This window comes from Talpa occidentalis, unplaced genomic scaffold (assembly GCF_014898055.3).
Source record: "Talpa occidentalis isolate TD23 unplaced genomic scaffold, MPIMG_talOcc4v2.1 talOcc4.13, whole genome shotgun sequence".
NCBI lineage: Eukaryota > Metazoa > Chordata > Mammalia > Eulipotyphla > Talpidae > Talpa > Talpa occidentalis.
The window spans coordinates 24,201,670-24,213,955 of NW_023601322.1; the positions used below are offsets into that span (position 1 = coordinate 24,201,670).

The 12,286-nt window shown below is 35.5% G+C and overlaps 1 long non-coding RNA gene across 1 annotated transcript in view; it reads right to left on the reverse strand.

Moving 5' to 3' along the window:
- LOC129145590 (uncharacterized) overlaps positions 1-3,133 on the reverse strand; it is a 135,129-nt gene extending 131,996 nt beyond the window's left edge. The window contains exon 1 of the long non-coding RNA XR_008551367.1: positions 3,053-3,133. This is a non-coding gene — a long non-coding RNA (uncharacterized LOC129145590). The remainder of the gene's footprint in view (positions 1-3,052) is intronic.
- Between the last annotated feature and the right edge of the window lie 9,153 nt (positions 3,134-12,286).

Here is a 12,286-nt window from a genome sequence, read left to right on the forward strand (position 1 = left end):
ACTCAAGTGAGTTTTCCTCCCTCTCACTCCTGTTTTAACCAAGCAGTATGGAAGTGCATGAGGCCTTCACATCATTAAGTTTTGAAAAGGCATAATGTAATTGAATACTTTATAAATATTTATAACTATATAAAAACAAGTATTTTTGTCTGTGTTTTCCTTGTGCCTCATGTCATGTCTGATTATTGTAGATATGCGATATTTAAGATATAAATATATTAGTTATAGAATGCAGTATAAAATACTAGAAGAAAATGTTCAAAATGATTGCTTTGAGTGACTGAGATATGGCTGGTCTTAATTGTCTCTATTTTTCAAATTTTCTACAATGATCATCATAACTAACATAATTGCAAAGTGTTTTATTTGAAACATAATCAAATATAAATCATTGGTAGCACAAACGTGGGTTTCCTTAAAAATTTAAATATTTTTTGAAACCAACACACAAAAATACATACCAAATTATCAAATTACGTGAATTTCAAAAACACGCAAAATTAAACCAAGGTAATAGAGAATAGTAGTTCTCTTTGTCAAGATGGGGTGTGGCTATGGATAGAAGGGGACACAAGAGGGACATTTGGGAACCAAGTATTCCACTTTTTGGTATGGTGATTTTTTGGTCTGTGTTCACTTTCTGAAAGTTGACAGGTACATTTATGTGAACCTTTCTGCATGCACATTAAACTTATTAAAAAGAAAGTTTACTTTTAAAAACTTAAAGTAATTGCTTTTCAAGGAAAACACCTCATATGAAAAGGTTTAATTTTAAAGTTTTGGTTTGTTGATTCTAACCTCACTCTTCACAGAAAATACAAGCATGAAAATTAAGAGAATAAGAATCACAGTGGAGCAGTAGAGTATTATTTGAAATGGAAAGCTATTAAATTGGCAGAATGATTATTGCCATATTGAAATTCAAGTTTTCAATCTTTAAAAACAGTCATGCAATTATTCAATATACAAATATAGTTGGAACAGGTAATAGGTAATATTTGCTTTTCATTCTAATTATAATGATTTATTATACTCTGACCTCGCTATCTCTAAAGTGACGGATTTTTTTTCTGTCTCTCTGAGCCAAAATCCTTTAATACCACTTGTTAAAGTTAGGAAGACTAAAAAGAACACATCCTACAGCTTCATTAGAAGAGAAATGTTCATTCTCTGGGTCATCCTGCCCTTGACCTTGTCTATCACCTTTTATTTTATGGCAGTTTGAAGTGCCTTATTTCATTGAGTACGTTGAATGCACGAGCATATTATCCAATAAATGACACCACTTCCCCACACACACCCCAAAAACTACATGGACAGCCTGATCAAAAGCAAGCTGAGGACCTCCCTGATGGCTCGGGGGTTAAAGTCTCAGCACTATCAAGCTATAAAGCTATCCCCAGGCACTGTGGCATGAGTTTTATCCCTGGCCAGGGAGTTAACCCACATGGCCCAGCAGACCTCTCCTGTCTCATCTGCTGCTCCCCTCAGCAGTGTATTTTAGTAGATCTGCCTGTCCTGCTCCCCCTCTATTTCTGGTGACTCCTCTCACCACTTCCCATACCTCTGGCCTATCCCCCAGTTCTTGTATGCATAAATAAATAAAAATAATTCTTAAAAAAAGAAAGCAAGCTGAAACAGGAGGCTCCTTCCGTGCCAGACAGGCTACACAAACTCAATTACACACAGGGTGAACAGGTGCTAACAATTGGCATCTAAGGTCAAAATGCTTGAGTAGTCTAATTATCGCCAGCTGCAAAGATGCCCTATAGTCTCCCCACTACAAAGGAAAGCAACTGAGGGTGAGGTCACCACTAGAGAAAACTCCACGGAAAGTTCAGGTGTGACTGTCTCTCCCCTTTGCCCGAGAATGGGGAGCCCAGCACACCAGGAACACTGATGGAATTCACCTGAGTCCTTCCGGCACCATCCCTTCCCCCAAACAAATATGTATAACAGATACAGAAGCTAAAGCCTTTTTAGAAATACTCAGTCCTACAGCAAATTACAACATCAGCACGGTGCCACCCAACAATGTTAGTTTTACCTATTATTTGGATTATGAATGTTTGGCAGGTGGTTCATTAAAAATTTTAATAAAGAAATAAGCAAAGAATGGATAAAAAGTTTATGATGAGATGCCAAGTACATAGGAAATAATTCACCTTACCAGTAATGAAAATAAAAATATAATGTAACATCATTTTGCATCAAGATTAGAAAAATAATTGGAAAATAAACTCTTAGAATTCTGTTAGGCCATGTCCAGGTCACTGTAAGTGTGCCATGTAAGGGCTCTGGAAAGCAATATGGACACATGTAGCTTGGGCAATACCAACATGCCTTTTTACCTAATATTTTTTGGTAACTTGTATTGGTATTAAGTTAATGGTTTACAAAATATTCATTGAAAAATTCTCTAAACTACTTTTAAAAAATAGTAATTGAATAAAATATTAAGATATATTTTTAGTACTGTCTATGAACTTTACATATCTATAAGGAAATATAGTTTATATAACAAATAACCAATATCATTGTTAACTAAAATATTAAGATTCAGAAGTATATAATATCTATTACAATTACATAAAATATAGATGCATACCAACCCAAACTGAAAGAACAATATGCTAAGATAAAAGCAACTAGTTTCTTCAAGTTCTAAATTGGGATAATTCATGTCTTTCTAAAATCCATTTAACACTGTATTGGTGCAATGAAAATACATTTATCTAGACAATTAGCTCTTGGGCATTACTGCAAATTCTATAAAAAAAAATTTCAGCACACTAAAAAGATAATCAAATTAAAAGGTATTTTGTTTAAATATTTTTTAAAAATTATGATGCTATCTAATCACTTAACCTTTCTGGGCCTTTATTTCATTTTTTATAAAATGGATAAGATACACAGGCCTCTCCGATGTCAGAGTTTGCACTGCTCAACTAAACTGATACATATGAAGCTGCTTATTAATCAACTGTCTTATCCATCAGGATACCACATTAAAGCGTCATAACCTTGTTAACAATAAAACTTTGTTTCTTACAGTTCCGGAGAGTCTGGAAAGTCCAAGATACAGTCGCCACAGATTCCTTGTCCAGCAGGGCTCGCTTCAGTCTCCTCTCTGTAAACTCAGAAGATGGAAAAGAGCAAAGGTACAGCTTCAGGCTGCTCTTATAGGGAAACAAATCCCATTAGAGGCAATAGCCAACACCTGGTGAGCCAGAATTCACGCGAAAACTCCAGGTTGACTCCAAGCCCAATGAATTCTGAGATGCTGATTCTTCATAGCTTCTGCAAACTTAGCCTAAATATTAGTAGAAATGTGATATTTTCAGAACAGGTACATAATACCACTCCTATTTTCAGGGATCACACCAGGATACTGCATGGTATGCGGAAGACATTTTTGAGAAGCTGCATCACAGAAAAGCAAGCACCGTGGGAAGGAGTTTTGAAACTTTTCCAGGGAAACTGCAGTTGAGGAAAGGGAATCATTTGGTAATCATACTGCAGTGTGCATATGGTTGGGGATAGAGATTTGGTAAAAAGAGACACAAAAAGATAGTGCAACTGGATTATTTTTTCATCTGGATCAGTTTATTCCCTCAGCTTGTATCTTCTCTTTCATTAGCCCACCTGGACTGAATACTGGACTGAACCCTATCAATACCTCTACATAAATATTCAAGATTCGGGTCATTGGCACAAATATCTACTCTTCCTATGGCTGAACAAGACAAGCCTTGCGTTTAATTGCCCTTACTTATTATAACAGCCACCTGCCAATCTGGGCTAGTCTCCCTCTTTCTTCTTTCTGTCCTAGTGTATGGGGACCAGTTTCTGATTTCACCAAAAAAGATCCAGAGTTTTCAAACCAACCTGCTACCTGAGACTGAAAATAGAGGTGCCCTCTTCAAGAGCCCTTCACAAATTTAATGGAGTTTGCTGATATCTAGGTTGCCCTTCCTTCCCAGAAGCTTTAAAAATAGTAAAGTTACCAATTAGACATAAACTTCCTTATGCACATTTTCTGTCTTCAGAAGTTTAATAACCTATTATCATTTTACTTCTTGAAAACTGATTTGCTTCTAGTTTGTAGAGAGATTGTCCCTTCCAGGAACACAGGTGTTCTAAAAGGAGAATTGCTTAAACCCAGCGCACCAATCCGCTTTAGTGTAGATTCTAACAAAGGAGGATCCTGAGATGAGGTTTTAAGTGCAACACTTTATTTGGAAGGTGATCGCAAAAAAACTTGGTAGGGGAGAGAGGTGCAGTAGGAATGGAAAGGATGTATAAAGGGTGGGTCCTGGAGTAAGTTACTACTGTGGATAATTGGAACTTAATTCCTCTGGGGAACTGGAAAATACTTTAGAACATGTGTCCTAGAGTTTTCCCACCCCATGGGGGAAGGAGCTGGGGTATTCACTGGCCACCTAAAGAGAAGAGGGGCAATATATGAACGATTCTGGCTTGCTTGGTGGGCCGCCAACACAGGCTCCAACAGACAGAACAGCCAGGGAGAATCACCGTACTGATAGGCAACAATTTGGAAGAAATGCTTAGAAGTATTATTGCTATGGGGATGGAGGAGGGAATTGACAATATCAGCTATAAGGTCTTATTGTTTATTGAGTTATTCAAGAGTAAAATGCCTCCTATAAAAAGTGATTTGAGTGTCAAAAATATATTTTTAATGAAATTGAAGGGTGTGGTTGTTTTAAGCCTAACAGTCTCCTATGAAGGAGAAATTTTAAAGTATATATGGACTATTGAAGGGGTTAAAATCCTTGAATATTTCAAGGGATTCCATCATAATCAAAACACAATTAGGTCAGCAATTTTTGAATAAAGGATTTTCTAAATAAGTGCAAACCTTAGTTCAAGAACTATTTGAATAACACAAATTCCAAGCTAATCAAAACTGAAGTTGTAATGATTTTTAAATTTGTTTTTGGATTGATTTTTGGATATGGCAGCAACATTTTAAGTGATCACTAAACAATGACTTGAAGAAATTTAACTCCTTAACTTTTTCCAGCTGATAATGCAGCTTTTTACCAATGGCACAGTTTTCTGTAACTCCTTGCTGGTTATCTAGTACTACAAAAAGGACTTGCCGCCTACTCTAGTACTGGGAAGGAAGTTACCTTTAAGCATCAACCAAGGCTTCAGAATGCCTGTGGGTAACAGGGAATCTATAAATATCTTACTGAAGATATTTAACCAGTGTCTTCCTGGGCTTTCATTTGAGGAGGTAAGAAGTAACTGCTGGAAATGCCATCAACAGTGTCATCTGCATGGAGACATGAAGATGAAAGAAAGATTTTGTTGAAGATGAAAATGAAAGATGAAAGAAAGCATTTGTTGTTTGAATTCCTGAATGTTTGTGTTTATTAAATTAGTCAAACCTTTATTCTGGATTAAGAAAATATGCATTGCATGATTCGGACAAATTCAAACAGCTGGGCTTTCAAAATAATTGCGCGAATGTTTCCTTTAAAAAGTCATGACTTAAAGTCTGATTTTGTAAATATGATTAAATTTTTCCTAGGTGCTTTGTATGTTTGGGGAGTTTCACTTTTCTGTTAACTTCTGTTACTTTAGAGAATACACAGTGTTGGCAGCAGTTGAATTTTCCCCAAGCACTCTGGTTTTATGTATCCAAAGTTTGCTTTGTTTTATGGCAAGTCTTTAAAAAGAAAATTGAAAAAAAAAATTAATTCAATGTTTCAGTGTCTTTCTTTGCTAACGCAATCAAAACAAATAAATGGTGAATAATTCAAACAACCAGGATTTATTGAGCACAAGTTACACATGCTAGTGCTTGAATTGATAGAGAATGGAAGAGAAAAAGAAGAGAAAGTGTCCTTCCATAGAATCACTGTGCTGGGCACTTGGTAGTAATTATTATGCCTGCTTCTAAAAGACAAAACTAAGGTTCTGCAACTCAAAAGAACATATACAAGGGTACTCTCCTGAGAAATGTCAGGCTAACAGTGCAAATTCTTATCTACATAACTTAGCCCATTTTCTTTATATTACAGTGAAATGTTGATCTGCCTTCCCAAGAGAAAACAGAAGATTCCTTTGAAACTGCAAAATAGATTGGCAGAATGCCAGTTTGGGATCAGTTATTTTAGATAGCTTTGTTAAGGTAATATTGATATACAGTAATGTATATAAAGTGCACATTTGACCAAGTTTAACATATGTATTTGGGCTTCCCTGGTGGTGCAAGGCGTTAAGTCGCAGCAATATGAAGCTATCACAGCCACTGCAGCATGAGTTCAATCCCTTACCAGGGAGCTACCCACAAGGTGCAGCAGACCTCTCCTATTTCGCCCACTGCTTCCCTAGGCAGTGTATTTCAGACAATCTGCCTGTTCTGCTCCCCACTCTATCTCTGGTGAATCCTCTCACCCCCTGCACCTCTGACCTGTACCCAAGTTCTTGTATGCATAAATAAATAAATCTTAAAAAATATATGTATGCCCCTGTGAAATATATTTATGCCCCGATATCATCACAACAAGAAATGAACACCCCAAAATAATCTTCCCCAAAGTTTCCTTGAGATTATTTGGGATTCTTTTCTCCTGTCCCTCTCTCCACTCCCAATAACCACGAATCTACTTTTTCACATTTTCTAGAACTTCATATGAACAGAGTCATAAAGTTTGTATTTTTATTTTTTTGTCTGGCTTCTTTCAAGCAGCATAATTATTGTGAAATTTATTCATTTTTGTTGCATGTATCAACAGTTTAGTCCAATTTTTTGCTAAGTAATATTTTATACTATGAATATTCCATACTCTGTGAATTCACCTGATATTTCCAGGTTTTGGCTCCTGAAAATAAAGTTGCTATAAAAATATGTGTGTTAGTCTTTGTATGATCATAAGTTTTCTTTCTTACTTTTGATTTTCCTGAGTAAATACCTAAGAATGGAATTCTTAGGCTATCCAGTGGTACAATTTTAAGTTTTTTAGAAACTAGCAAACTGTTTTTCTGTGTAGTTAAACCATTTATATTCCTAGCAGCAGTAGCTGAGATTTTCACATGCTTGTTAACACTTGATATTGTCCATCTTTTTTTTTTTCTTTTTTTAGTTTATCTTTAAATTAAGTACTTTTTCTTACATCATTGTTAACTTTTGGGCAATAAATGATTTTTTCCCTGAGACAAAGTTCTCCCACCACCAAAGCACCCACTGTCCATCACCATAGTCCCTTGTGCTCTTAATTCCCACTAACCCACTTTTATCACTCCCCTGTTTCTGAAATGTATGTCATGGAGTGTTTTACTTACGTTCTCTTTATATATTTTATGGTTTTAGGCCTTACATCCAAGTCTTTTATCCATTTTAAGTTGCTTGTTTGTGTATGGTGTGAGATAGTTGTCTTCTTCTTTTCATTTCATTGTAATAGGAATGCTGTTTTAACTTACTAAGTTCTTAATTTGCATTTCCCTCATGATACTGAACATATTTTTTATGTGCTGATTGCCATTTGCATGTCTTCTGTGGTAAAGTATCTTTAAAATCTTTTGCTATTTTTTTTTACTGGGTTTTCCTTTTATTGGATTGTAAGAATATTGTATATATTCTAGACATAAGTCCTTTTACTAGATGTGATTTACTATATTTTCTCTCAAAGTATGCTTATGCCTTTTCATTTTCATTCTAGTTCCTTTTGAAGAGCAAAGGTTTTAATTTTGATGATGTCAACTCTTTTTAAATTCAGTGCCTTTTCTTTTATTGATTGTGACTTTTGTGTGGTATTTAAGAATTCTTTGCCAAACTCAAAGTCACTAAGACTTTTTCCTCTGTTTTCTTATTGATGTTTATAGCCCTAGCTATTACCTTTAGGAATGCAATCGACTTCAAGTTAATTTTTCCATATTGTGTGAGGTTAAAGTTAAGATTCTATTTTTTTGCATATATCTATCCAATTATTCTAGCACTAATTGTTGAAAAGATTAGCCTTTCCTCATTAAATTTCTTCAGCATCTCAGTCAAAAATGAATTAACCATATATGTGTGTATCTGCCTCCACAGATAAACTAATTTTTTCTCTTTTTCTTTTGCCATTTGTACAATATTTATTTTTAAAATTACACAAGGATCTTTAAAAAAGAAAGAAAAAGAAAAAAAGGGCCTCCCTGGTGGCACACCACACTATGGGGTTAAGCACCGCACTATGAATCAATCCGCAGCCTCTGCAGCAAGAGTTCGATCCCCAGCCGACAAAGAGCAATCCACATGGCAAATCAGATCTCTCCTGTCTCAGCCGCTGCTCCCCTCAGCAGTGTATTTCAGTAACTCTGCTATTCTATTCCCCACTCTGTCTCTGGTGAATCCTCTCACCCCCACACCTCTGGTCTGTACCCCAGCTCTTGTATGCATAAGTAAATAAATATTAAAAAAAAAACATCAATTTGGGCAAGAATTTTTTTAAAAGGTATTTTATTCTAGATTAATTCATTTAAAAGTTGATGTGCCGACATTGACTATTATGCTTTTGAATTTGTAATGTTCATTACAAGTGTGGCTCTAAAAAAAATCAAGCTCAGGTCCTGCTGTCCTCGAGGGGTCCATAGGCCAGAGGAAATAGGAAACATATTTATTTATTCTCATTGTGCCAAGAAGGAGTGGTAAGGGATAAGACATGTATAGCTGAAAGTATTCAGAGACCAAGGAAGGTAGGAGTATATTCCAAAGTGGGGTAATCAGAGGGGCCTAAACACTTTGGAGGATTTGAGGTAGACTTTGACAGAAGCGTAAAATTTAGACACATTGAAATGAGGAAGAGTGAATCCCAGAAGGCGTGGAAAGCATGAGCAGAGGCATGAAGATGAAAAAGCATGGGCACGTAACAAGAATAGAAATTTAAGAAGGCAAAGTGAGGAGGAGTAGGTATTTCGTTCCAGGATGCATTGTACAGATGAGGTTGTTGAAAGGACTGGTTTATCAGGGAGGAAATGAACCAGGAAAGAACAAAATTCCAAATCCCAGTACCCCGATATTCTGGCCAATCCACCATCCCTATCACTTATTCAATTGGAAGTTGGAAATTCATAGAAAAGAAATAGTTATTTCTTCAAAACAATTAAACATTTCAGATGGAAAATATACAAAACCAGAGATCCAGTTCAAAGTCACATTTTCCCAGACCTCGGGGACTACATTCTCCTCTGAACACTAACTCCATTACAATGACTTATTCGGCAGCACCCTGGACTATTAGCCATCCTATTGTGCATTTAATTTGTCTCCCAAAAAAAAGTCTCTTTTAATTATATATTGTTTATTTTTTGATTGTTAAAATTTCTCAAGCTACACTTTAAAAAACCACATACATACGTACATGCAGGAAATATTTTCAAGAAATATTTGTTTTGCAATCCATCCAGCAGAGATTGGTTTGTGTTAACATTAAGGTCATTTCTTGCAGACTAATCTCTATGTGGTTTGTTTTGAACCAGCACGCTAGTATCCTTTTTATAGCTCTCCATATCAGGTTTATGTATAATTCAATCAATACCTTGGGGCACACTATTTGAGGATTACAATAAAAAAAAGATCTATTTTGTTGTTCTTTGTAAAGGTACTTTCATTATCACATGTCACTCAGTTACAAGAGTTTATGGGACCATTTACACCCAACGGACCCTTTAAACATACGGTTTTTATGACAACTAAACTCTAGGATAAATGAAAACATTTTAAAAAGATATTAGGATCCTTTCCTGGGTCTTTGATTGATATGAGTTTGGGCAGTAAAAAGGGTTTTCTTCTGTAGAGTTGTACTTGTTACAAGGCACTGGAGATATGGAGCTGAGATGAAGTAAACCGAAGAACTAATGGCTTCAACTCATTACCAGCAGGGGCCCTATGCTAATAATAATAATAATAACAAAGTAAATGATATATTAGTCAATACCCAAATACCTTAGGTTTATTAAACAAATATTTATCAGACACTTTCTCAAAAATGATCCATGGGTATCCCTCTTCTCCTTAGCAACCCAGAGACCAACTTATTCCCCAACAGTGTCACTCTTTTGAGCCTTGAGACTATTTTATTTTCAAAAGAGCCATTTAAAATGCAAACCCATACAATGGGAGAAAACTGAATATGAACTGCATATTTAATAGTACTATTAAATCAATGTTAAATTTATTGATTTGGAGAACTGCATTGTGGTTATATAAAAAAAAAGTTCATGTTCTTAGAAAATATGTGCTAAAGGAATGAAGAGCTATGACCTTGTAAGTTTCTTTCAAGAGACTCAGCAAGACAAGAGAGAAAAGTTTATAGATAACCTATAAGGAAACCCTGATAGATTAACAACTAAACTGCTCTGAAGAAACACTATGAACAAGTAAGGAATGAAGCAACATATTCAAAAATTTCCAAGATAAAAACTTCCAGCCAAGAACACTCTATCTTACAAAGTTCTTCTTCAGCTACAAAGAAGAAATAAAGGTCTACTCAGAAAACAGAATTTTAGGGAGTTTGCAAGCACCAAAAGCCCCCCAAAAAATACTAAAAGGAACTCTAGTATTTAAACCAAATAACGGAATAAGTAATTAAATAGAAACACAAAACAAATGGGAAAAATGTCAGTAGCAGACCTTCATATAGGAATAACTGCTCTAAATGTCAATACAATGAATTTACTAGTAAAAGAATGCAAATATTCAATTGAATTAGGAAACAGAACCCATGGTTATGGAGAAACAGGAAGGCTCTTACTTGGTGGGAATGTAAACTGGTCCAGCTCCTATGGAAAGCTGTTGGAGTTTCCTCAGAAGACTAAGAATGTATGTTCCACATGATCCAGCAATTTTCCTCCTAGGTAGCTACCCAGAGAACACAAAAACACTAATTCAAAAGGAATTATGCACTCCTATGTTTATTCCAGCACTATTTATAATAGCTAAGATATGGAAACAACCTAAATGCCACAGAACAGATGAGTGGATCAAGGAGATGCGGTATATATACACAATGGAATACAACTCAGTGATCTAAAAAAGATCATGCCATTTGTGGCAACATAGATGGGACTGGAAGGGATTATCACAAGTGAAATAAACCATAAAGAGAATAATAACTAATTGGATATTTTCACTCATACATTGAATATTGAGAAATCAAATAAAGGATTAGGCAAAGACAAACTTTAAAACTGACCCTTTAATTCTGAGCATAGATCTGAGGCATCCAGGAGGGTAAGGGGTCAGGGAATGAGATGGGGAGAGGAAAGGGGTTTGCAGAAAGATTGTGGGTGCTTTGATGATGGGAGAACTACGGTGACCACACCTGAAAGGATAAACCCTATATTGTGAAAAAAAATTTACAAGGCTGTAATATAATGGTACTTCATTGAAGTATATACACACATATGTATATTTATACAAAACAATAAAAATTTTAAAAAGAGGTTCAGCAAGATGAAAATTATTATGCAAATTATAATAGTGAGTGAGACAGCAATGTGGTAAAATGTTAACGTTGGGTTGAATTTGGGTGAAGGACATGGAAATACAATATAATAGTCTATAACATTTTCTGTAAATATGAACTTTTTAATAACAATCTAACTGAGCAGGATTAAGAATCTTCCTGATCAGGTACCACATGATCAAGCCAGATGGCACCTAAGGGCAGCTCGCCCCTCAGAGATGCTTAGCGATTTCTTTCTTTTCTAAGATTGTTAGTTTATGACATTTGGTAGGTTTTACATGTACATCATTATAAATCAACATTCATGTATATTACTTTATGTTCACCACTAAAAGTTGAATTCAACCCTTCACCATACAATTGACTCTCTTACCTGACATACTTCCTTTGTGGTAACCACTAATTTTTTTCTTAACACCAAGTTATTGCTACATTGCATTTCCTCTAAAAGTCATCAATCTCTAGCACAATCCTTAGATTTCCTAATTCTGTTCACTCTAGTCATTTTCAGCATTTGATTTAATGGCATTTCTGTCTCTTTATGTTAACCTGTTAGCAATCTGTCTATACTAACTTGTGTTCCAAGAAGGTGTCTCCATCCAATGCCTCCTCCTAAGATAACCAAGAGATATCTTCCTCTAGGATCTGCTCCATCAACAATGCTCACCCCTCTTTCCTCTTAGCCCCTTCTTGCCCATCCCCTCCTGTTGTCTCTATTCTGTTTTAATGTGTGTGTACGTATATGTGTGTGTATATGTATAGGTGATCTTCTTTCACAGTTTTCAAAGCATAAAGTAGACAATGAA